Source organism: Salminus brasiliensis, chromosome 7 (assembly GCF_030463535.1).
Source record: "Salminus brasiliensis chromosome 7, fSalBra1.hap2, whole genome shotgun sequence".
Lineage (NCBI taxonomy): Eukaryota > Metazoa > Chordata > Actinopteri > Characiformes > Bryconidae > Salminus > Salminus brasiliensis.
The window spans coordinates 1,094,054-1,118,484 of record NC_132884.1 but is presented as its reverse complement, the minus strand read 5'-3'; the positions used below and the strand labels follow the sequence as shown (position 1 = coordinate 1,118,484).

Below are 24,431 nucleotides of genomic sequence, written 5' to 3'. Positions count from 1 at the left end.
CTAGAGGGGTATAAAGCCCCCCAGCATTGAGGAGCTGTGGAGCAGTGGAAGAACTGTGTTCTCTGGAATGATGGTGGAGGAGCTCCATCTAATATGTTTTGGGATGAGTTGGGGATGATGAGGTAGGGTGGTGTTGCTCATCATCCAACATCTGACCTCATTAACGCTCTTGTTGCTGAATGCAATCAAACCCTCACAGCAATGCTTCTGCTCCATAATCTAGTAGAAAGCCTTCTTCTCTGGACAGTAGAGACAGTTACTCCAACAGAAGCAGGATCAGCTCTTTTTAAAACCCTTGATTTGAGAAAAAGCAGTGAATGAATGAGGTGGTGTCCCAATACTTTTGTCCATTTAGTGTATATTAGACTCTACCCTCAGGGTCTTGTCATTATGTCAAACTTCTCCCAGGCGGCTGCAGGGGTGGTCTCCCTGTCAGCAGTGGCGAGACATACCGACTGTGGTCCGAGAAGGGACAGAGCACCACCCTGAGACGTTCCAGGGCTCCTCGATTAGGCTCATCATCTCGTGTGTGTGTGTGTGTTGCAACAGGAACGTGTAGATTTACTGAAATGCCTTTAGCACTAATCCCACTAATCCCACATTAACTGCTAAACAAATGTGAATGCAAAGTAAAGGCGGTAGTGTTCCGGGCAGTGGGAACAGATAACTCCTGGAATTTTGCATTATGCAAATGTTCCCCTGAACCTGGTGGGCTTCTCCGACTTTCTCAGACTCGTAGCTCCAGAGTGGCCCAACTGTCTCCCTGCCTGCTGACAACACCACCCTAATGGTCTGTAAGGAGGCCCTCTGTCAGGAGCCTGGAATATCATGCAATGGGGAGCTCTAATCTGCAGATGAGAATAAACAGTAAACAGATTGAGGGGGCGGAGCCACAGGCTAAACATCTTACATCTGAGTTTCAGCTGCAGATCATTTACCAATGCTGTTGAAGCTCAGCTCAGTATGTTCTGCTGACCAAACTGAGTTACAGAAGAAACAATGAACTGGGTGAGTTTATAACAATATATAAGATATAATTTATAACAATAACAGGAATTCAGACGTTTATAAATCATGAACTTTAATCATTTTTCATATATTTCATTTTTTTTTTCCATCAATCAGTCAAACAAACAACTTTCTGAAGTGCTGCCACTCTGGCTTGGGGGTCACAACTTCAAATCCTGAGCCATGCCTTGCCTTGCCATCAGCAGCCAGAGTCCCATAGAGCACAATTGGCCGTGGTCTTCTCAAGCGGGTAGATGGCGCTCTCTCCCCTCATCGCTTTTCGTTGATGATGATGGTGGTGATGTTGGACATCTGTTATTCGGTGTGGTGGAGCTGGGGATCCAGCGTTTTCCTCCGAGCGTGTCTGTGGTTTGAAAAGAGGCGGCCTTTACCATGTGCGTTCTCCGCAGGGTGAGATCTGACCTGGAGCTCCTCAACTGGGCTCGGCCGTGGGCGTGGTCAGTGGTCTGTGGAGCTAATTCAGTTAAGGACTGATTCTGAATGAGGGCTCAGTTCTTTATCAGCTGCCGTAAATTAGCCCAGCCCACCGCAGGACGGGGGACCAGATCAGCTGCAATCAGGGCGTGTGTGCGTGTGTGTATGAGCACCGGGCAAAAGGCTACTGTGTGTTGTGCCAGGGTAAGGGGGGGTTGGGATGAGGGGGGTGTTTGGTCTCATGACCTGAGCGCCCATTTGATCCGCTGCTGTGTGAGAAGGAAGCAGAGCATCAGGCCTTCAGGCCCTGTGTCATGTGCTGAAGAGAGTGTGTGTGTGTGTGTGTGTGTGTGTGTGTGTGTGTGTGTGTGAGAAGAACGTTTGGCTCTCCATGTGACATTACTGAGCATTTCAAAATTTCCTTGAGGCGGTATAATAATGCCCTCAATTTCAGGAGAAATTCTACTCAACTTTAGGTATCCATATACTTATGGCCACTCAGAGTAGGTCCTAAGCTTGTTGTTGTTATTATTATTATTATTATTGATTATTGTTATTAATAATTTATAAGCTTCCATACTGGTTTAAGCAGATTTGTGAAATGGGGTGCCCAAACTTTTGCACGGGAGTGTCAAACACTGGTAGTGTGTTAGTGCATGTGTGTTTGGTGTATGTTACTCCTTTGGATGCAGTTTTAAGTGTGTGTGTGTGTGTGTGTGTGTGTGTGTGTGTGTGTGTTGAGTGAGGGTGTGTCTGAGTGGGAGTAATATCATGTGTATTTCCATTACATTCTTTCTCCGCTTGTGTGTGATTGTTTAAGTGTGTGTGTGTGTGTGTGTGTGTGTGTGGGAGAAGAAGCTAAGGGTCAAGGATTTTTAACTCTGTGGAACGTTCTCCTCGACTCCCAGAACAATCAGCCTTCACCCACGCTGCTTCCTCTCAGGTCCTGTACTGTGGAGGCCATTCTTCAGACCCTTTAACAACCTGCAGCACTGAGGGGCTTCTCTTTCTTCCAATAATAAAGGACCTTCACTGCAGAGTGCACTGAGTTAGAGACTGAAATGAGCTCTGATCCAGTCTGAGTGTGCAGCCCTTCTGTAACCCCCCTTATCATGAGATTATTAAAAATATCATATGATCATTTGCCTGATTTCTACCTGGGGTATTTATCTGGTTCCAGTAAATAATTAAAATAATTGAGCTTTTTTATTTTTTTGTTAAATATAGAATCATGCAAACATACCTGCCAAGTAAAATAAGACGTAAAAAAAACTTAAAATATGTTAATTAATAATCCCAGTAAGATAAACACAAGATATTAAATAAGGTTTAATGTGCAAAGAACTCACTGTTCATTTTAATTATTAATATTATTATTTTCAATTAATTAGTTTATTACTTAAAGTAATAATTAATTCATTTGATTATTATATTTTTATTTAATGTTGTAGTTTAGACCAGAAAAAACTAAAACAAAAACTCTCCAGTCACTTTATTATATTTTTATTCTGTTAGATTAATTTTTGTAGTTCTGTTTAAAAATCACAATTAATAGGTTATAATTCTGTGAAAACAACAACAAAACAACTCACCAGTCATTGTATTTGATGGTAGAAATTCTGTTGTTTAAAAAAGTCCATAAATACTTTAATTACAATAATAAAATATTGTGGTAAACAATAATTACATTTTTATTTTTTTATAATTACATTTTCTTTTAAACAAAAAGCAGCCATTGTATTAGATTCTAAAAATAAAGATTATAAATTGTCATAAAACACTTAAATTACAATAAAATTGCACTGGTCATTTTTATCAATAAGAAAAAATAAGAAGATTTTTATAGGTTTTGTGAAAATGAATAAATAAAGCTCAGTGGCAATTATCTAAGAATCATATGCCACCCAGGCAGTAGTGGACAATACCAGATAAAGGTACAGGTAATTGATTACTGTACTTAAATTACTGCTCCTTATTAGAGTATTTGTGTATTTTCTATGACTTTCTGTGCAGCACTGTGTTCCTCACTGCTGTCTGCAGGACGTGGAATGACTCCATTAAACATCTGTTAGAAATTGACACGGTCTAACTGGCTGAACTGTTTGACCTGTGGCACCCATACAGAACCTGGAAAGCTCCTTTAGGTTCTTTGGTAAAAGACATGGTTCTGTACAGAACCCTGAAAAGCCGTGTGAATGTGAGTGTTTGTAACGTGGGGCGCTGAGTTGAAGTTGGACGGTGAATACAGTACCGAACTGGAGCCTAACTCAAATCTACTGGCACGCCTGAAATGAAGCTAATTTGAGAAAATAAATGGTACTGATTATCAGCCCAAACCTCTCCAATTAGACAGCTTCCTCTCAGAGTGCCAGAAATCTGGAAGGAGAGCTGTGAGGCTGTACAGGCCTGCATTCAGGGCTTTGTTTTCTGACTGTAGGCACAGATTTCCCAAAGACTAAATGAATGCTTCTGCGTCTAGAAGGTTTTAAAGAATCCATGTCATGGAAACTGCATGTTCCTAGAGGTTTAAATAAGAATGTGGGATGTGAACATCAGTTAAGCTGCAAAACATACAGTTCACTCTCTCGTCCATACGATCTACAGCTGGTTTTAGTATGTCCACCGATTCAGACTGAATGTAGAAGAGTGTTTCACCCCAGACTGATATTTAGTATACAATACTGCTTTAGCTTTTATAGCTTAAGAGTTAGCGAGCACGTTAAGTAACTCCAGCTAGAGTAGTCAACTTCTAGCTAAACTCAAACATCTAGCTAACTTCAACTAGTGCAGTGAACTAGCTGAATTTAGAGTAGTCAATATCTAGTTAACATCAGCTAGAGAAGTAAACATCTAGCTACATTTAGAGTAGTCAAAATCTGGCTAAACTCAAAACATCTAGCTAACTTCAACTAGCGTAGTAAACATCTTGCCAATATCAGATTAGGTAACATCTAGCTAAATTTAAAGTAGTCAACATCTAGCTAACATCCACTAGGGTAGTTTACATCAGCTAGAGTAGTCAAATTCAAGCTAAACTCAAAACATCTAGCTAACATCAGCTAGCGTAGTAAACATCTAGCTAAATTCAGATTAGTTAACATCAGCTAGCATAGTCAACATCTAGCTAACTTCAACTAGCGTAGTAAACATCTTGTCAATATCAGATTAGGTAACATCTAGCTAAATTTAGAGTAGTCAACATCTAGCTAAACTCAAAACATCTAGCTAACATCAGCTAGCATAGTAAACATCTAGCTAAATTCAGATTAGTTAACATCTAGCTACCATCCGCTAGAGTACTTAACATCCGCTAGAGTAGTCAAATTCTAGCTACATTCAAAACATCTAGCTAACATCAGCTAGAGTAGTAAACATCATCTAGCGAAGTAAACATCTAGCTAAATTCAGATTAGTTAATATCAGCTAGCATAGTCAACATCTGGCTAAATTCAAACCATCTAGCTAACTTCAACTAGAGTAGTAAACATTTAGCCAATATCAGATTAGGTAACATCTAGCTAAATTTAGAGTAGTCAACATCTGGCTAACATCTGCTGGAGTAGTGTAGGATGTAAATGTAGGATATGGACTTTTTAAATGACTTCAGTGAAATAAACTAAAGCCACATCAGTCTGAATTTCACCTCCGTGAGAAGAGGTGAGCTGTGAAGCCGAGGCAGGGGCTGAGGGAGTCTGTGCTCAGCTTTACTGAAAGTCTATCCAGCATTAAGGGTGGATGTTGTGTGCGACACCAGCGTGATAATAAGCAGCAGCAGCGAGAGCTGCAGTGGAGTCTGGACTGAAGGGGAGGATCAGGATATTTTCCTGGAGTTCAGTGAGTGGTGGGGCCCCTCGCGGAGCTGCACAAAGGGGCTCATAACTCACACGGCTGTCTGTAACTGTGTTTATTGAGATGGTACGCTCATCCTGCTCCCCTCCACTGTGGAACCTGTCGGCCCTCGCTCGTTAGCCCGGAGAGAGACGGCAGAGATAAACACTCCCCAAGATCAGAGATCAGCAGGAGTTACTGCCCGGAGTGCTCAGACTAAGTGAGCAATGATATGAATACAAAAACATCACAATTATTTTCAAGACATTTTCTGTAAACAACAACAACAACAAACAGTCCACAATAACTGTGTGACTTATTTAAAGGACTATTTCACTGATCTTTTAAACTTTTTATCTGATTAACTGGGTTTTGTTGGAAACGCTCAGTCAGTCTGAAGCTCTAGAAGCTCCTCACAGAAACGTTCTTCCTCCTAATGGTGATGGAGACACTGCCTGAAGCCTGGCCTGAGGTTTGAGAAGAGTTCGGCTCTAGAACCTGTTTAAAAAGAAAGAAATCCATACCGGGAACTGCCCACAAGACCTGCCTGATGTTCTGGAGATGTTCTGACCCAGTTCTAGTCTAGAACATCACAGTCTGGTTCTTGTCAAAGTCTCTCACTCACTGACTAGTATATAGATCTTAGAAGCCACTGGAACCAGATCATCAGTGTTCTTCACTTCACCTGGTGGTGGCGCTTATGTCTCATCTCTGCCCAGCAGCTCTCAAACCTTACAGGTGTTTAAGGTACCGTTGGGCCTTTTGCTCTACCTAAAACAAAAGCAAGAGCTGTTCCTCACTGGTCCAGCGGACCACCATGATCCATGAACGCTGGTTCGAAGGTCGGATCATGCCGCTTTGCCATCAGCAGCCGGAGCCTGGGAGAGCACAATTGCTCTCTCTGGGTGGGTAGATGGTGCTCTTTCTTCCCACATCACTGCAGTGTGATGCTGGCTGGCCTGGGCGTCCGCTGGCCAATGCATCAGAGCCAGGGCCCTGGCGCTTTCCTCAGAGCGCGTTGGTTGCCCGTTGACGCTGCAACGGCGGAAGTTCAAAAAGAGGCAGTGGCTGGTTGAGCATTACATGGGATAAGGGGAGTGTCCTAGCGAGTGGATTGAGTAATAGGTTGTCCACAATTAGAGAGGAAATAATTAGTAATAATAAATAAGTAATAAGGAAATAAGTAATAATTAAAAAACGCAAAAGGAAGAGCTGAAGAGTGTTGAGGATCAGTACACCCACAGCATCAGAGTCTTCTCTCCAATGGGAAAATTCAAGGTGTCCCAAAACTTTTGATGGACAGTTTGTGTTTATTTGTTTATACATTTTTCATATTTTTCACCTTCAGTTTGATTTTCCAGCGCAGATGTGACATGGGGCCTGTCGCGCCTCTGAAAATAACGAATGAGATTCCTCGATCTGAGAAGAAAGGTGTCAGAGTGTGTGAATGCGAAAGCCTTAGCAGGCAGCATGAAGATTAATGAGAACGTCGCAGGACTCCACAGCCTTGGTCTCTTCAGAGGAACTGTCCTTCACCAGCAGTCACTCTGGAAAATAAAAAATGCCACGTCCTGCCTCTGATCATGAACTCTCACTTTACAGCTTTGAAACTGACCAGAAGCTCAGAGACATGTTTATTTCTTTAAAGCTCCTGACAAGATTCTGTAAAAGCTGTCCTTCAGAAAGACCATTTCAATTAAGAGAGTGGACTGGCTAAAAAAAAAGAAATCCCCACCTCGCTACAAATACTTTGGCAGATCAACCTAAAAATAAAACCTGTGATGTTCAGAACATCTCCAAAACATCAGTCAGGTCTTGAGGGGTGGTCTTGGTATGCAGTGGTCAGTACCTACCAAAAGTTCGCCAAGGAGGGACAACCAAAAACCATGGGAGGCCAAAGTTTATTGATTTATGAAGACCCCACCTCCCAACTAATGGGACTTTAGGACTGAAAGAACCTGCTGCTGCTAACGTTAGTCTTGGTGCCGGAAACACCAGCAGGACACCTTCAGAGGTCTCGTGGAGTCCACGCCTCAAAGGATCAGAGCTGCTTTGGCGGCACAAATTCCAGACAAGCTGAGAGCGGAACAGCCCAGCCGACATCAGAGAGCTCTGGGTGAGGATATTGAGATATTATGATTGTAGCTGAGCTTCATAAAAGCGAACTGTCACTTACAATCATAGCTCAGGCTGTAAAGTGTGTGTGTGTGTGTGTGTGTGTGTTATTTAAGGGATAGCAGAATATCTGTTGGCTTGTGTTGAAATATCTCAGATCTTCTGAAAGTCTGAAGAGACTTCACTTCCAAAGCGAACAATGTCATCATCCAGAAGAGATCATGCAGAGGAAACTGCTTCAGCTTTATCTTACTAGCTGACACGCTACCTGTCCAAATGTTTGTGGACACCCCTTCTAATGAATGCACTCATCTACTCTAAGTTGTACCCATTACTGACACAGCTGTTCTTATCCCTGTAGAGAGTACTGCCTATTGGCACCATGCCCGGCGTGGGCTAGAGTGGTATAAAGCCCCCCAGCGTTGAGGAGCTGTGGAGCAGTGGAGGAACTGTGTTCTCTGGAATGATGGTGGAGGAGCTCCATACGGTAATTTGTTTTGGGATGAGTTGAGGAGTTGGGGATGATGGAGGTGGGGTGGTGATCATCCATCTAACTTCCTGACCTCACTAACTTTCTTGTTGCTGAATGCAATCAAATCCTCACAGCAATGCTCTGCTCCAAAGATCTAGTAGAAAGTCGTCTTCCCTGGCGAGTAGAGACGTTTAAATTTTTAATACCCTTGATTGCAGAAGAAACGATGAACGAGCCGGTGTCCCAATCCTTTTGTCCATACAGTGCGTCTCTCATAAACGGTTACGACTTGGCTCTTCCTGGTGTCTTGTCAGTTTTCCCTCGTCTGATATCAAACCCGAGAGCCTGAATCCCTTCCAGCTTTCAAAGTGCTGCTAAGGGGAAGGGGATGTTTACGAGTGTGTTGCACAAGTGTGTTTTATGAGTGTGTTGCACTGCTCTGATTTACAGTGTGTTACACATTCACAGAGGAGCGGATTAATCGCCATAGGCTAAAGCAGATCTCCACCCAATTTCTTTTTCAAATATTACCCTAAATTATCTCCATCATCACAAGTGGAGAACGTCTTTTGAACCTCACAGAGGCTTGTGAGAACATGCTAGTCCAGAAACTGTCCCTGTTGGATGTTTGGCTAAATGATAGCTCTAGAGCCCGGCCTATATCTCAGTTCTGTCTCCAGTACCAACTTAAGAGGCTAGAAACTCTGATAATCACTAGTTTAATACTATAAAAACTCTCAGTGCTTTTTAATGAGGCACAGTACAGGGCAGCCAATCAGAGCAGAGCTCATTCACATGCTGTATTCATCGATCAGCCATAACATTAATACTGCGTGAGTGCCAAACATTGTTCTAGATGACTGGGTCAGAGCAGGTCTTGTGGGGTGTTCCTGGTATGCAGTGGTCAGTACCCACCAAAAGAGTGCTCCAAGGAAGGACCAGGAAGGCTGACTGATGCTCATAGAGGTCCCACCTCACAACTTGGTGCCGGATACCACAGCAGGACGCCCTCAGAGGCCTTTATGGAGTCCATGCCTCGAATGGTCAGATCTGTTGTGGTGGCACGAGTGGGACCTACTCAGTATTAGGCAGGTGGTGTTAATGTTATGGCTGATCTGTGTATTAGTATAAAAAAAAAAACACTATGACCAGTCTGCAGTTAAAAAACTCTGCTATGAGAGAAACTGATCCATATTTTTAGTATTTTATTGAAGAATCTTCTACAGATCATAGAATGTGTCTTTAAATAGAGGGCCCTAAAATAGAACCCTGGGGACCCTACTTTTTTGCATTAGGATTAATAACTACATCAATTAATTTTAGCGGTTTAAAGGGTTAAACTATAGAAATAATGATTAGTCCAATTATTATTGGATTATTATGTTTGGTATGTGTGTTAAATGAGCTAACGCGGTTATTCGAGTGCATGAATGGCATGTCAGGCCTGGCGGTCAGGGTGAAGTTGAGTTTGAGAGGAGGGTGGTGAACACACACACACACACACACACACACACACACACACACCCAGCCCAGTCCAGAGCCAAGTGTAGACTGTTTATGCAGCCTTGCCTGCACTCCCATATTCAGGCACGTTGTGCAACGCTAATACGCTAAGGCCTGTTTACTGCGCTGAGTCTGCCATGCTGGACACTGCGAGAGCCCTAAATTGTTTCATGCTGTTAAAATAGTGTTGATTGTTGATGTTAGTGGACATTTGTGAAGGGAATGTGGGCTTGGACGGCGATTTTCGACGAAATCAGGTCACTGGAATAATAATAATAATAAAAAAAACCTGTTCAAGCAAATAATTGGCTTTTATTAGCATGTTGTAAATGTTAACAGTGATAGTTTGGCAACATAAACATTCAAATTTACAGTTTTCTACTTCCTAAATATAGTTAATTATCCAAGACATGTTTGCTTTTCTTTTCATGTTAGTTTAGCGCTGGAGCTACAAGGCTAATGTAGCTAATGAACTCTGGAAGCAGATAGCCCAAGAGTTAGCATCGTCCACGGCTAAATATTTACACACTCTGCTCAAAACCATGTGGAGGTGCTTATTACTGTCTAATAAGCTTGTTTATGTGGTTTCTTGTTTTTGTAGTTATAGGAACCATTTCCAAATTTCCAATTTTTAAAAAATCATCAAGAGGAAACACTTAAAAAAGCACAACATGAAAGATGTGTTTATACTTAAAAAAAAAACATCAAGCATGAAATCCTTTTTGTTCAGACATGGAAGCTACAGTCACAGTAAAATGTGACGGGGTGGTAAATTTCATCCTAAATTGGACACGGTTTATCATGTGGCCGAGTTCCTGACCTAGCACTGAAGCTAATCAATTGCATTAAACATGAATGTTAAAAATGTTAGTAAAAAACTCCCCTCTCTGTTCTGTGTGACGGGGTGGTTGGGTTGAGCTTGTCGGACCCTGTCTACTAACATAAAAAGGTAATAAATAAGCATTTTATTTTTTTCCAAGCAACGGTTCATTATTTATAAACAAAACAAGTCAGTGTGACGGGGTGGTGCATTAAACTGGGGGACGCACACAAATAATCAGTCTATTCTGTTTTGAATAAGTAAATCTAATATAAACAGGGACTCACGTCCGACCCTGAATATAAGAAAAGTTTAATAACAATAACATTTATTTGTTGATATTTTAGATGCAGATGTCACGTTGTGAAACTGCACATGCACTTATGAAAACATTATTCAAATTAGTATGTTAATTTTTATATGAAGCTTTGGAAACACTTTACTACTGCGTGTTTCATCCCGTCGAACGTAGCGGACGCTAATGGCACCCGTTTCAGAGACTGACTCAAAAGAGCTAAAAGATCGTTTGCTAATTTATTAGCATTTCTCATTAGCTACATTAGCCTCTAGCTCCAGTATAAAGCCAAAGAAGCAAACGTCCGACTCCGAACACGTGTCAATTAGCCGTGTTTGTCTAACAGCAGGACAATGCTGCTAACGTTAGCCGCTCATATTTGCACAAGAGGCCGTCCGACCGCTGCCCGAAGAAATCAGGTTGGGTTGCTTTTCCTCTTGAGGGGACGTGAACGGAGAGGAGGGGGGCTGCACTCCTTCACCCCGGCCTTTTGTCAGTTGTGTTTACTCTTCACTTTTCCCTGCGTGGAGTGTGTAAGTGTGTGTGTGTGTGTGAGTAGGGCAGCTGCGTTTGGGGCCCACGCCCAAACTGCCGCAGCCAAAGGGGAGTTTGGAGTTTCGACTCGTTTCTCAGGGCGTGTCCCACTCCCCCGATGACTCACGAACCCCCATGAGATTCCTCCTGAGCTGGCCGGGCTCCATTTGGTGGCATCCTCACCACTGGTAGGTTGTGGGTGTGGAGCTGGAGTGAGTGCAGCTTTGGTGAAGACTAAGCGCTGACTAAGCTGCTAATTTCTCTATAGTAGTTCTTCTGAAACCGGGTTCAGGAGCTCCTCTGTTCTGACACACCTGATCAAACTAATCAGTTAATCAATAAGTCCTTTTATATGCTACATAGCAAAGCATGCCACCACTAACACTGCGGCTGCTGCTGCTGCTGCTACTGATCAGCTAACTAATAACACCACCCATACGGAACTGTAATATATGACATATATGCCCCTGTATCAGGAGTGGTGTTCATCTGGGTTCCCATAAGGCGATATATCACATCCTCTGGATATATATATATATATATAGATATATGTTTAAAGCACACATGAAATGCCCACTATTTTATGTGTATATGTTCATATGTACACAAAATTATCTATAGGATTCATTTGCATATGGTATTATATGCTGCATTCATATGTTATATATTGCCATATATACTTAATTTATTTATGCAAGGTTATTAAAATATATACATATATACCAACAAATATGTATGTTTATATTATTCTCATCATTTGTAAATATAATATGCAATGTAAATGTTTTATATTTGCATGAATAATATCCATGTATATTGATGGCCATTGAAAATATGTTATATATAGTATATGTTTGAGGAATATGTGTACCGTATATTGCCCACATATTGCAATATATATATATATAAAATGAAAATTTTTATGCTTCTTAATACATATTTATGGCTTTGACATGTATGTAGGGGGAATATATATATATATATATATTTTTTTTTTCTACCTGCAAATACATACATAAGCATACATATTTTCCTGGGCCAGACATATATGAAATAGGTTTCTAATAAGTTAAGTTCATGTTTCTAAGTTCATGTGTAGTACATATATGTCCATATACTTCATATATTAATGATACATTTACATATGGGAACATTTATGCACCATGAAACTGCTTTCATTTTTAACATCTCATAAATCATCAACCTTTACTACTGAACTGTGCTGTGATTGGCTCAACAAATTCCCCAAAATCTGAAAGATCTGACCGGCCTTACTGTGGAGATTTAAAGACCCAGAGTTTGTTAAGGTTAATGTTTCTCAGATTTAAGTGCTGGGTGGCTAAAACACTGGTCAGCCAGAACATTAAAACCACAGAAAAGTGAAGTGAATAACCTTGATTATAGGGTTACAGTAGTATGTAGTGGTCAGTACCTACCAATAGAGCTCCAAGGAAGGAGAACTGGTGAAGTGGCGACAGATGCTCATGGAGGCCCCACCTCACAACTGCTGCTAACTTCTGAAGGTTTTCAGATGCCACAGCACACCTTCAGAGGTCTTGTGGAGGAACGAGGGGAACTGCTTAACATTAGGCACAATATTAGGGTTCTAATGTTTTGGCTGACTGGTGTAAATGCATTTCATTGGACTTCTGGGGAGAAGAATATTCTGGACTCAACTGTCTAATTTCTCTTTAAGGCATCTGGGTGTTTTTATAACTCTGGAAGCTAATAAATCATCTCTAAACATAGCAGATTAGGGGGGTGATAATTAGGCCCAAAACGGTGGAAAACTCCCTAAACCCCAAAGCATGTACCCAAAGTGAGCAAGTGAGGCCCGGTAGCCTAGCGCTGAGTCAAACCCTAAAGGAAAAATAACCTAATCTACATCTGAAAGCCTGCCGCCAGAGTTTGAATACAGATTGAGTATAATATCATGTTCTGACTCTTATGTAAATAAGACTGTTTGCGGCAGCTTTTCAGCGCACGCTACCCGGCCAGTTCCCCTGATTCTCAACAGAGAAACGACTGGTACCTTCAGAAAGAGCACTTTTCAGTAAAGCTGTGTACCTCATATGAGCCCATACAACACTATTGATTGTAACTAGGTAACTACACTGTGTCCAAATGTATGTGGACACCCCTTCTAATGAGTTGCACCCATTGCTGACACAGTCTAGTCCCTGTAGAGAAGAAGTACTGCCAATAGAATAGGACTCTCTGGAGCAGATCAACATCATGACCCTATTGGCTCCATGCTGTCTAATAATGCCAGGCGTGGGCTAGAGGGGTATAAAGCCCCCCAGCATTGAGGAGCTGTGGAGCAGTGGAAGAACTGTGTTCTCTGTAATGATGGTGGTGGAGGAGCTCCATCCAGTACTTTTGGGAGGAGTTGGGGATGAGGGGGGATCCTAAACTCACTAACGCTCTTGTAGCTGAATGCAATCAAATCCTCACAGCAATGCTCCTCCAAAATCTAGTAGAAAGCCTTTCTCACTGGACAGTAGTTTAATGTCCTTGATTTCAGAAGAAACAATAAGTGAATGAGCAGGTGTCCCAATACTTCTGTCTGTGTAGTGTAGGTGGTGTCGCTGCTGTGAGGGAGGAGTCCTGTGGGTTCAGGTGAACACACATGCCCGGAGTGGTGGGCTGCCATTGCTGTGGCCCCCGTTGTGCAGGGATGGTGAAGGGCCTTTTTCAAGGGCCCAACAGAGATGGTCGGTCGTGTGATATCTGTATGAGACTCCACATGCTCAGATGAGTCATTCCTCCCTCTCCCTCTGTCTCTCCCTCTCCCTCCACAGAGCAGGGCATGAGCCTGAGTCATCCACCATTCTCTCTGCCCTTCTGCCTTTGTCTCAATGTCTCTCTCTCTCTCTCTCATTCAGTGGAGTTGAGTTGAGCAGTGCTTTACTGGCACCAGTGTTCTGAGTAACACACTTTAGGGCCTGTTTTTGGGGACCGGATCAGGTTCGGATGTCAAGAACAGCCAGGTGTAAACACCTCCAAGACGCTTTGTGATCAGATCAGGATCGGATCCCTCAAACCACATTCAGAGGTGGTCCGAGACGGATCTCGTCCACATTTAATGCGAGTAATTAATAATGTGGATGTGTGTGTGTGTGTGTGTGTGTGTGTCGTAACGGCGTGCATAGATGGGGGGGGGGGGTATTCCTCCCTCTCTTCCTTTATGTCTGCCGCTATTATCTCTTTTCTACCCCTCTTTCCCTTTTGTCTCTCTCTGTCCCTCTCCTTCTCTCCAACTCTCCCCCTTCTGTCTCTCTTATTCTGTCCCTCTCTTTCTCTGTCCCTTGCTCTTCTTTCCTACTCTCCCCCTTTTCGTCTATTTCTCTTGTCCTTTATTTTTTTCTCCCCCTGTCTCCCCTTTGTCTCTCTCTTCTTTTACTCTCCCTCTTTTCTCTCTCTCTCCCCCCCCCCCCCCCCTCGTTCTTTATTAACCCCCCCCCCCCCCCCTTCTCTCTCTCTCTCTCCCTCTCTCTCGGTCACAAGCCTCAGAAGTTTGATTCCAGAGACCTTGAGGATGTAACAGTGTGATTATCCCGGTATTCCCCCCACTCACACTCCAACCTCCTGACACACACACACACACACACACACACTTGTAGATGAGTAAGAGACTCAGATATCCAGCATGTGAGGAGATGAATCACTGACTCAAGTGCAGAAGAATAAGCAGTAGCAGAATACGGGCCTCTGTTAGCGGACAGACAGACGGACAGACAGGCGGACAGACAGGCGGACAGACAGATCTGGCGCTGGCTTTTGCAGCACATGGGAAACATATTGAGCTCCTCAGTCAGGTCGGATTACACTCACAAACCACACACTTACTCCAGCTCTCCGCCGGCCGATACGGCTTCTCTAAAAAGTGCGTAAAAATACCCTCGGGAGCGGAGGCCTGACCGATGGAGGACCGCCGGAAGGTCCAGGCTGGCCGCACCGCTGCTGCCAGACTCCGGGTCACTGCTGAGCATTGCAAGAGCAATAAGGATTTTCAGGGGCATTATGACTGGGTTAGCAGAACACAGCTGCCCCTAAAAGTCCCTCACTTTTCTTGCTGCCTTGGTCCCGACGTCTGTAAAAGCTCTGTCCAGCACCAACGCTGCAGAAGATCCAACCTGTTCTGTGGTCAGGGTCACGGTTATACACTTCAGCGTCGCTCAGCTGCTTCAGTGTAATTACAGCTTCACTTTACTCTACAACCATAGACACACTCCAAATCCCATCCAGTCCATAAACACATGATTATTTACAGCTGACCAGCGCAGGCAGCTGAAAACTGCTGCATTTACAGCTGATAACAACAGATAAAGCTAGTTATCGTGCACTAGACGAAACACTAGATGAAACACACTGTGACTTAAAACCAACAATTAACAACGTCTAACAACACTGGACTTCCACATTGTGTGGACGTTAACATTGTGACGTTTAGCGACGCTTGGGTTTTATTGCCCGGTATTTCACCTGCCCTGAGAGAGCACTCGGAGACCCTCCTGACACCGTGTTTCACATACTCACAATACAGAAGGGGGCGGGGTTATAATCCTCCACTTTAAAAATGAGTTCAGTGGAGATAATGTAGGTCAGGGTGACGGCCGGGCTTCTGCTGAATCCGGATAAACAGCACAAATCTGGACAGAGGGTGGAAGAGTGTTCAGCTGCCAGAGATGAAGAGGGTGCTGTAATAAGCAGAACCTCCACTGCACAAACTGGGTTCACCTCACTAACGCACAGGCAGAACCCAGCTGTTCCTCAGCTCTCTCCTCTCTCTCCAGCTACTCTTCCTCGCCCTGCAGCCCAGTTAATGCACCAGAACCAGGTTCATGAACATCACACAGTTTTGAAATGCAAATTGAAAAGTGAGCTGATGTTCACCCTGAAGATCTACTATTAATTATTCAGTATCCAGTATGAATTATTTAATATCTATTATAAATTATTCAGTATCTACTATGAATTATTTAGTATCCAGTATGAATTATTTAGGATTTTCTATGAATTATTCAGGATCTACTATTAATTATTCAGTATCCAGTATAAATTATTCAATATCTATTATAAATTATTCAGTATCTACTATTAATTATTTAGTATCCAGTATGAATGATTCAGTATCCACTATGAATTAATAAATATTCACTATTAATTATCTAGTAACTACTCTGAAGTATGTAGTATGTAAGCATGGTTTTTTTTTATCTATTATGAATTATTCAGTATCCAGTGTGAATTATGTACTATACTGTATATGAGTCAGTACGTTCTATAAAGGAGGTTATAGAGTTCAGAGTTCAGAGAGTTCATGAGGTTCTAATCAGTGTTCTGGACCTGAGAACTGTAAGTTCTGAGTTCTGAGCTTCCAGTACCTTCAGCTTCCAGTACAGGCAGCTTCCAGTACAGGCAGCTGAAATACTGGTTTGTCAGAATCAATAAAACGAATCCACGCTGTGTACACACACACACACACACACAAACACACACAGTACACACACACACAGTACACACACTGCTCACTGTTGGCTGTAACGCTGAACAGTATAACCCAAGCAGGCCAGCAGTGCTGATGATGAAGCTCCTCTTCATCCAGGCCAACTTTTCATTTCCAGTTTCCTCTGGTGAAGCGAATAAAGGCCCTGTGCTGTGAATCACGCTGAGACAGTTTAGAGTTTTCAGAAACAGACTCTTAACAGACGACTGAAGTGTTTCTGAGGGATCACCAGAGTTTATTATGATTAACTGACCGCAGGACAGTGAGGAAATGAGCAGGGAAAACTGTAACACTCACAACTACTGGAATAAACGTTCACATGTAGAATTCATATACATACACTGATCAGCCATAACATTAAAACCACTGCCAGCTGAATAACAGCAATGACCTGTTAAAGGCTGGATCTATTAGTCAGCGAGTGAATGGTCAGATCTTGGAGGTGATGAAGGTGATAAGGCAGGAAAAATAAACAAGCGTAAAAATCTGAGACACTTTGACCAGAACCAAACTGTGATGTTCTAGACAATGACTGGGTCAGAACATCTCCAGAACATCAGGCAGGTCTTGCTGGGTGTTCCCAGTATGTAGTGATCAGTACCTGCCAAACATGCTGCATAGAAGGACAACCCCTGAACCTGCAACAGGCTCCCACCTCACTTATTGGTCTGCTGTTAACGTTAGTCTTGGGGCCAGATGCCACAGGACATCTTGGGGAGTCCATTCCTCGAATGGTCAGAGCGGTTGTGGCAGCACAAAGGGGGCTCTACTCAATATTAGGCAGGTGGTACTAATGTTATGGCTGCTTCCTGAGTGTAGCTAAATCTAATTAACCAGGACTAATGACGAGCGAGACGACGAGAGAGAGAGAGAGAGAGAGAGGGAGAGAGAGAGAGAGAGAGAGAGAGAGAGAGAGAGAGAGAGAGAGAGAGAGAGAGAGGGAGAGAGAGAGAGAGAGAGAGAGAGAGAGAGAGAGAGAGAGAGGGAGAGAGAGGGAGAGAGAGAGAGGGAGAGAGAGAGGGAGAGAGAGGGAGAGGGAGAGAGAGAGAGAGAGGGAGAGAGAGGGAGAGGGAGAGAGGTGGTGTGGAATGGCCTGTTCTGGGTGTGTGTGTGTGTGTGTGTGTGTGTGAGTGTGTTAAGAACCGCTGGGCCAAAACAACACTCGATTCCTCGGAGGGCCGCTTTGGCAGGAGCGCGGCCGGGAGGACTGTTTCACATCACAGAGTCCCAGATATCCCACAATCCCCCACTTCCACCAACCACACGACTCGCGAGCTGCTGTATCGCTGCGTCTGCCGTTGCAGCCTCATTCACACTCTCTCTCTCTCACACACACACACACACACACACACACACACACTCTGCTGCAGCTCCAGTTTAACACATCAAACCCAATAAATTAAATATTTCTGATTTGACAATAAATAAATAAGTGTTACTTATTACTCGTCAGATAAACACGGTGTCTAAGCCAGGTTTTCTGTAATGGATACAAAGCGGTTTTGTGTTTTATTTATTTAATAAACTGTCAAATACATTTGAACTGACCTCAAATATAAAACATACTGATATGATAATATATAAACACAAATATATATTAACACATACATTTATAAAATCTGCTTTTTACGTACTTAAAACATGTGGGTCGGCACAACAGCCACAAAAACATTTTAAAATATCTGAATTATTTTGATATTTAACATTTTTTAACAACTCTATATAACATTAGAATAAACCCAAATAAACATAAAGTCAGTGGTCAGTGAGCGTGTCTACCTGTAATTAACTCTATATAACATTAGAATAAACCCAAATAAACATAAAGTCAGTGGTCAGTGAGAGTGTCTACCTGTAATTAACTCTATATAACATTAGAATAAACCCAAATAAACATAAAGTCAGTGGTCAGTGAGAGTGTCTACCTGTAATTAACTCTATATAACATTAGAATAAACCCAAATAAACATAAAGTCAGTGGTCAGTGAGAGTGTCTACCTGTAATTAACTCTATATAACATTAGAATAAACCCAAATAAACATAGTCAGTGGTCAGTGAAGGTGTCTACCTGTAATTAACTCTATATAACATTAGAATAAACCCAAATAAACATAAAGTCAGTGGTCAATGAGCGTGTCTACCTGTAATTAACTCTATATAACATAATAAACACAAATAAACATAAAGTCAGTGGTCAGTGAGAGTGTCTACCTGTAATTAACTCTATATAACATTAGAATAAACATAGTCAGTGGTCAGTGAGAGTGTCTACCTGTAATTAACTCTATATAATATTAGAATAAACTCAAATAAACATAAAGTCGGTGGTCAGTCAGAGCGTCTACCTGTAATTAAGTCTATATAATATTAGAATAAACTCAAATAAACATAAAGTCGGTGGTCAGTCAGAGCGTCTACCTGTAATTAAGTCTATATAACATTAGAATAAACCCAAATAAACATAAAGTCAGTGGTCAGTGAGAGTGTCTACCTGTAATTAACTCTATATAACATTAGAATAAACCCAAATAAACATAAAGTCAGTGGTCAGTGAGAGTGTCTACCTGTAATTAACTCTATATAACATTAGAATAAACCCAAATAAACATAAAGTCAGTGGTCAGTGAGAGTGTCTACCTGTAATTAACTCTATATAACATTAGAATAAACCCAAATAAATATAAAGTCAGTGGTCAGTGAGTGTCTACCTGTAATTAACTCTATATAACACTAGAATAAATGAATGTGCTGTTGGTCAGGAATGTTAGTGAGATGTCGGTTAGAAGAACACAGGTTTGGGTTCTTGTTTATTTTGATGTACAAAGAGACTCTTAATGCCCAAACAAACGGATCTTCTTACAGATAATTTTCTCAGATGTTTCAGACACAAAAATTAACTCCAACAATAAAGGCACTTTAAAGGTTCTTTGCCACTTTGTTACCTTAGAAACCGCTGAAGAGACCTTCCTTGAAGATGTGCAGTATATGGAGGTTCTTCACATGGAGGTGTGAGTGTGAAGAACCTCCATATACTGCACATCTTCAAGGAAGGTCCATATAACTGCAGTGATCAATTTCCAGCAGTCCTAGAGCACTGACCAACGTCCAGATTTAACCCTGCTTAACTGGACGGGGTGCAGCTCTGTGTGAAACGTATATTTAAAGTGTTTATAGATTATTTTGGTTTGAGGAACCTTAAAAGAACCTTAAAGGAACATGCACATCTTAAATCATCTTGGGAAGAATCACAAACAGGTCTGATTTTGCCACTGTTTAAAGTCTGGGCCACAGTAAAGCATGATCAGGGTGAAGGTCAAAACCCTAAGAATAGGGCGAGCCTCACTGACACACACAGAGAAAGAGAGAGAGAGCGAGGGTGGTAGTCACGGAGAGACGATCACATGGAACTAAACTGTTTTTTATGGAATAAAAAATAAAACAGTGACGCGTCGTGAAAATATCTTTACGTTTTATGATATTAGAATCTAGGCCATACCGTCCACCCCTGACCCTGACCATGACCCCAGGAGAACCTCGAAACCTGTACATCACAGAACTGTACTTTACATCACAGAAAAGGTCTTTAAAACCTTTTTAACTTAAAACTCTTTAGGACCACCACAAGTGGTTCTTCTACGGCATCACTCGAAGAACCCTTCGTGGTTACTATGGTTACTGTACGTCGTATCAGAGTAACATTTAAACTTCCGTAGTTTTGTCTCTAATGGGGTTTTTTGTGAGCTTAACCGAATGAGCGCACTGATCTGATTCACTCTGATCTGATTCACTCTGATCTGATTCACTCTGATCTGATTCAGTCCCTCATGCTCTGAGCTGTAGCTCAGCTGTCCTACAGTGCGGTGAGTGGAGGTACGTTAGTGTGCCGGCCTTAACTCCGCTCAGTTCATGTTTATGAATCACTGTTGCACAAAAACCTGGTATCTCAAGTTTCTCATGTTTCACTTTTCTCTATAATGTGAATCTGGCAGCTGTTCTTTATTCTGTATCAGAATTCCATGATGAATGGACCAATAGAAACGCTCCAAAATGACAGTTTTACACTGACTTCTAGTTTTAATTTAATTTTTATTTATTTATTTTTTTTTTTTTTTAAAGTTTAATGTGTAATATGTACACAGACCGGAGTGTAGAACCAACCGGTCATTTCTTTCGATTCTGCAGTGATGAGTGAAATCGCTGACCTGTGCTAAAGAAAAGTCCAGTCCAGTTCAGTCCAGTTTCTTCCACAGATCTTTTTTCTGCTTTACTTTAGAGGAACCATTAAAGGAAGACAGGCGCTAATCTGTTTATTAAGGCAGAACCACACTGTTCTAGATAAGTTAACTCTCAGCAGAATCACAAACAGAACCCAGTGAGAGTCGATATATATCAAAAGTTACCAAATATCATTGAAAATGTGTTTTTTTAGAAGTTTTTTTTGTTGGAGATACGAGGTTTCTGAATGGCAATGCTGAAAATGTAAAAAGGCATTTTATTCCAAAAGACATTTGACAATTTTTTGAAGGATTCACTAAATATTACTTATATTACTATGAATTAATTATGATATACGCATGTAATTATATATGTTTAATATGTATAGGAACAGCATATATCACCATGTTAAAGCAGAGCTATAATATTTGTCCCATTGTTTTTTCTTTTCTTTTTTTCAGATTTTTTTGTGGTAGATGTTCTTCAAAAGCATTTTTCCCAGATTTCACTGAAGGACTTTGTTCCTTTCAGGAACCATTAAAACAGGGAAATTCCAAATCCAAGTGCTGTAGTGTGCAAATGTTTGTGCACCCTGTTCACATGATAGGGTTTTTGGTAAATAAATAAATAAATAAATCCTCTACAGAGACTCTTAAACAACATAGATATATCATTTTCTGCACATTTTACACACAATGTAATACATTTATCAGACTGAAAAAAAAAGTATAACATAAAATGTGCTGTAACGTCTGTAACCAGGTTCTATGTTTTAATGTCTTCCTAATATGTAAAATTCAGTAATTAAACAGCAATAGTTTATTAAAACTTACATTTACAACATCAACTATATATATATAGATATAGATATAGACAGATAGATAGACAGATATAGTCATTAGTGTTTAGGCACGACAGACCTCTCAGAAATGCTTAGAAATGCTTTTGATTTACGAACCTGGAAAATCCCTCAGATCCTTCAGATCTTTTCTGATTTTTTTTTTATTAAATGTTACTGTTTTACTCTTAAATTCTATAGTTCTGCAGAACACTTCAGAGTGTAGATATTTATATATTTGCTTGTTTATTTTATATCTATTTTAATGTCTCACATTTTGTCTTATCTTATGTTTCACCTATTTCATTTTTTTATTTACTTTTATTATTTAATTATTTTACTTTTCTGTTTTATTTGGCAGCCCAGTTTTTTTCGTTTGAATTGTTTCATCATTTTATAATTAAATTTGTGGTTTCATTTGCGTGTTTTTGCTATACTTATTCATCATGACTGTACATTTACAATTATCTCGCCCTTCAGCATTACGCCCGGCTACACTTAATGTGTTCTGAGTTTATAAAAAGGGTTGACTGATTGATTGATTGATTGATTGGTCAATAAATTGACTTGTAAAGAATTTCGGATTAGTTTGAAAGGTGCAACATAACTACATTTTACTACTGATTGATTGAAACAAACAATCTCTAAACAATATATATATATATATATAGGCCGACACTGATCTATTTATTAAGGTGGAACCCCAGTTTACTGTTTGCAGGCGTGTTAAACATCTGGATGTAAGTGAAGGTGGTAAGTTTTCTTCAAAATCAGCATTTTCAGATTGTAAAACATTTGTTTTTTTTCTACAATTAGAAATAGAATTAAAAATATTTGGACCTTAAAAACAGCTTAAAGAAGAAGAAGGTATCAGTATCTGAGCACCACCGCAGCAGACAGGCTGTCAGACATGCTGTGGTACGTTTTCTGCTAAAATTTTGTTTTTTTGAAGAATTTTGGTCCAAAAAAGAAAACTTCCAGGATGTAGAAGTCGAAAGGCACTTCCCACTAGGAGAGGAACCACACTTTAGCAGAGAGGTTGACTGAAGTCACACTCAAGGCCTGAGGTACTAGATATCTCACTTTCTCAGCTTTTTAATATGGTTTAGGTCTGTCCACATCAAAGGAGCCTTAGAGGAACCCTACAGGAGCATCCCGTCTACCATCCTAATGAGAGCAATCACAAACAGCTCTGAAATCACAGCCGTTCAGAGTCTGGGCCACGGTGAAGCGTGCTCAGGATGAAGGTCAAAATCCTAAGAATAGAGCGAGCCTCACTGACACACACAGAGAAAGAGAGAGGGAGAGAGAGAGGGTGGTAGACAAGGAGAGATGGCCACATGGGCCTAAAACTGGGACTTTGTAGGCCAGTTGAAGGCAGGGACAAACTCACCTTGCCCACAAAGACCCAGCCTCAGACCCACACACACACACACACTCCACCATCCAGGACCAGGAGAAAGTGGAGAACCTGACTTGGTCCGTCTCATTTAACGCCACAGAACCATGCTCAGAGCAGGAGAACCCTCATTTGCCCCATAATCTACTCCACAGGGGGGTCCTGCCCCAGCCAGACAGCAGCCCACACTACCAGGAGTTTCCACACCTCCCTGTAGCACCACACAGGCTTCAGTAAGACCCAGTCCAGAGCAGGACCAGTACCAGCAGCACTGACACACACACACACACACACACACACACACACACACACACACACACACGGCCAGCAGCTAAAGAGGAGCAGAGCAGCGCAGGTGACTCTCATTTACCTGGGAGCTCGTGGAGGTGCAGAACCGTGTCCGTGCGGCGCGAAGTTGCAGCTGAACTCCAGGCGTCCCTCCACCCGTCCCTCTCTCCATCCATCCACCCCTTATTTGCGCGCGCACTGCATTAAGAAACAGCCTCCGCAGGGACCCTACTTACAACATTAACCCCCCCTCGCCCCCTCCCGTGGCTCTCCGCCCCCCCGAATCACAGACAGTCCGGCAGTGACCGGTGATCCGTCCGGACGGAGCGCGGAGAAGCACAGAGCCCAGATTCCTCCGCGCTCTCGACTGCGCAAAGCCTGCTGCCCTGCCTGCTGCGCGCCGATCCGCACACAGCGCCCCCCGGCGGGCGCCGCTGCGCAAAGGCCCATGTGCTCGCTGTGGGAGAACCCTGAACTGTAGCGCCGCCCACTGGTGGTCCAGCTCTGCTCCCTGTGTCCCAGAACTGTCGAGAAAGGGAGGCTTCAGCTGTGTTTGCTTGTGTGTTTTGTTGATAGACCTGTCTGTCTGTCTGTCTATTTACCTGTCTGTCTACCTATCTATATGTCTGTCTGTCTATTTACCTGTCTGTCTACCTATCTATATGTCTGTCTGTCTATCTGTATGTCTGTCTGTCTGTCTGCCTGTCTATCTGTCTATCTATCTGTCTATCTATCTGTCTGCCTGTCTGTCTGTCTATCTGTCTGCCTGTCTATCTGTCTATCTATCTATCTGTCTGTCTATCTGTCTGTATGTCTGTCTGTCTGTCTGTCTATCTATCTATCTATCTGTCTGTATGTCTGTCTGTTTATCTGTCTATCTGTTTGTCTATTTATCTATCTGTCTGTCTATTTGTCTGTCTGCCTGTCTGTCTATCTATTTGTCTAGCTATCTGTCTGTCTATCTGTCTGTATGTCTATCTATCTATCTGTCTGTCTGTCTGTCTGTCTGTCTGTCTATCTGTCTGTCTGTCTATTTATCTATCTGTCTGTCTATTTGTCTGTCTGCCTGTCTGTCTGTCTATCTATTTGTCTGTCTGTCTGTTGATCTATCTGCCTGTCTATCTGTCTATCTGTCTGTCTTTTTCTGTCTGTCTTTTTCTGTATGTCTGTG

General features: G+C 42.0%; 1 long non-coding RNA gene across 1 annotated transcript; it reads right to left on the bottom strand.

Moving 5' to 3' along the window:
* Nucleotides 1–1,064: 1,064 nt before the first annotated feature.
* On the bottom strand, nucleotides 1,065–23,504 carry LOC140559726 (uncharacterized). Its single transcript, XR_011979907.1, has 2 exons — nucleotides 23,343–23,504; nucleotides 1,065–1,372 (listed from the first exon to the last, which is right to left on the bottom strand). It is a non-coding gene; the product is annotated as an uncharacterized lncRNA (long non-coding RNA).
* Nucleotides 23,505–24,431: the final 927 nt, after the last annotated feature.